The sequence below is a fragment of the Cornus florida genome, unplaced genomic scaffold, assembly GCF_030987335.1.
Source record: "Cornus florida cultivar Cherokee Brave unplaced genomic scaffold, ASM3098733v1 CherokeeBrave_3.0.0_Hap2_Chr10, whole genome shotgun sequence".
Lineage (NCBI taxonomy): Eukaryota > Viridiplantae > Streptophyta > Magnoliopsida > Cornales > Cornaceae > Cornus > Cornus florida.
In genome coordinates this window covers 40,314,288-40,317,310 of record NW_026775580.1, presented here as the reverse complement: position 1 = coordinate 40,317,310, position 3,023 = coordinate 40,314,288, and the positions used below count along the sequence as shown (strand labels likewise).

The 3,023-nt window shown below is 38.5% G+C and overlaps 1 pseudogene; it reads left to right on the top strand.

The window, feature by feature from the left end:
* Positions 1-1,936: 1,936 nt before the first annotated feature.
* LOC132280520 (small nucleolar RNA R71) lies at positions 1,937-2,034 on the top strand (annotated as a pseudogene).
* The last annotated feature ends 989 nt before the right edge of the window (positions 2,035-3,023 follow it).

Genomic DNA, 3,023 nt, shown 5'->3' with positions numbered 1-3,023 from the left:
TCAAACGGCTATTTCCTCTTGGGTAATGTGCATAACAGCTCTATTTTTGAATTAGCTGCTGAAACTCTATAAATAGAGTAAGGGGACTTCGGGATTAAAGGTTGCTACCATTGAGAAACATTATATTGCATCCAAAGAGCTTTTGTTCTTCATTTTATATCATACTCTCTCATCCCACATCATTCATAGAGTCTTGAGCTTCAATCTATTCATATATATACTCTAGAGTGAGCTGAAAGTTTTGAGCTTTGATTTGCATATCAATCTTTAAGAGATATACTTGTATGCAACAAATTTGATCTTCAATTTGTAAGGGCTAGTGTGGCCCAAGGAAGAAGAAGCAAGCTAGCTTCATATTTGTAAGGGTTAGTGTGACCCAAAGGAAGACTAAGAGAGGTTGTATCTTAGCAAAGTGAAGTAAGGAGTTATTTCATGTAAAGGTTTGCTCTCCACCCGTAAGGAGTTGCCATAGTGGATTGGGAAGTCTTAAGAGGGGTCTTGAGCCGAGGAGTAGGAGTTTCCGAACCTCGCTAAAATTGCCGTATGAATGTTTGCAATCTCTCTTCCCTTATCTCCTTTACATTTATGCTATTAATTGCTTATGTCCATATCCATATTATTGCATAATTGTTAAAGGGTGTTAAGTAGAATTTGCAAATTCAAAAATTGGCCATTGTTTGCCATAGGCTCTATTCACCCCCCCTAGAGTCAATACTTGGGCAACAGAGCTCTTGGTTTAAAACCTTTTTCAGAAATTTTCTTTGAAGTCTTTTCAACACAAGAAGTTTTCAAATCATTTTGCAAATCACTTTTCATAAAATCAGTTTTCAAATCCCTTTTCAAATCATTTTTCAACATTTTCTCATTCGAATGGTCATACATATGCAATGAAGGAATAATAGAATGTGAAACGGGATGGGTGTCAACTTTGGGTTGCACCGGTTTACTCTCTTCATTGGACACACCCACTTGGTTGTTAATGATTCTCCCACTTCTTAAGATAGTCACCGCATTGACATGCTCTATTATAGGACTTTCCAATAAGGAATGAGTCTCCACAACACATTGTTGCTTTAGTGGGGCATTCAAAGGCATTTTTCCTTTCTCTCTTGCATTTAAAGTACTAGTTATTTGCCCTACTTAGGTTTCTAGCTTTGCAATGGATTGAGAATAAGATTGAAGCAATTGAGTGTTCGCCTCTAGAGTGCCTAGAGTGGTCAAAACTTTCTCTTCAAAAGTGGGACTCCTAGAATTTTCTTAAGAATATGATGGTTGATTAGGAAAATGAGAATTAGAAAATTGATTTCCTTGCAATTGAAATGATGATCTAAAACCTTGGGAACCTTGGCTTTGTATCGGAGGTGGAACATACTTCCCTTGAAAACCACCTTGGGAAGGGTTTAAGCCTTCCCCTTGGTTTCTCCAAGAGAAGTTTGGGTGATTCCTCCAACTAGAATTATAGTGATTGCCATGAGGATTGTTCCCTTGATTAACAAAAGCAGCATTGACTTGTTCATGATGCTCACTTTGCACATGTCCATGGGGACAATTGGAAGTAGAATGTAAAACACTTGAATAAGTCATACATGATTCATTGGATGCATGATGGGAATGGTTAGGGATGGAAGATACTTGATTTGCTGAGTTTTGGTTGATCAAGAATTGATCAAACCTTTGAGATAAGGATTTCATCTCGGCGGCTATTTCATTGGAATGGTTAACTTGATGTAAGCTAACACTCTTCCTTCCACTTGAATTCCTACCATTCTTAGAAGATAAAGTTCGGTGCAAAGAATTTTCACTCATGCTCTCATAAAGACGCCACACGTCATCCTCATGCCTATCAATGCAAGAATCACCCATGGAAGTATCAACCATACCCTTATAATTGTCCGTTAAGCTCTCAAAGAAATATTAAACTAATTGTCATTTGGGCATGTCATGATGTGGACACTTCCTAAGCAATTTATTGAATCATTCCCATGCCTCATGGAACGTTTCCCCATCCCTGTGTGAAACTCTCGAATTGAGGTTCTCATAGCATTGGTCTTAGAAACCGGATAGTATTTCTTCAACAACTCTTGTTGCATTTCTGCCCAAGAAGTTATTGAAAAAGGCCTAAGATTCTTAAACCAATATTTTGCCTTGTCTTTAAGGGTGAATGAAAAAAGTTTAAGCCTTAAGACCTCTTCCGGCATGTCCGTGTATCTCACGGTGGAACATACTTCAACAAACTCATCCAAATGCTTTAAAGGTTCTTCACTTGGAAGTCCATGATAGTTAGGAAACATTTGAATTGTTTGTAGTTTAATTTCATAGTGGTGTGCTCTAAATGGTGGCAATTGAATGCATGTGGGTGCATTGTACTCATTAGGCACATAGTGATCTCTTAAAGCAAGGGGAGGATTAACAATTGGAGTTGTAACATGGGCACCTTGATTGCCTTGAACTATGAGAGGTTGTGAAGCATACATTGGCCTAGGCATTCCCAATGGAACTTGGCTTTGTTGTTGTGGTGGGTGAATGAATGACCTCGGCATGCCTAATGGTACTTACATGTTATCATGATGCACATTGGGGTGGAGGATACCTTGTTGGTCTGTGTGACCAAGGTCCTCCACATGGTCCTCATTATGTCCTTCCATTGATAGAATGGATTGACTAGAACTTCCACTTCCCCTAGGGTTTCGAACAATAGATTCAAGATGAAAATTAAGAGAGACAAGAGTAGGTTTCAATGATCTACGACCATGCATGCGCAACAAAACACAATAAGCAACAAGTAATGAACAATCACTTCACCTTCGCAATAATTCAACAATCAACAAACTTCCTCCACATACAATGATCCCATACTCCCATGCTATCAACAATATGCAAAGAATAATAAAATGGCCTCCACGTGGGCTCACGATTTATCTAAGAATTGAAATACAAGCCTCCACATGGGCCGACTATTTAACTAGAGATTGAGTTAAGAAAGAGCTCACAAAGGGTCCTTTAGCACTTCAATTCAATTTTCA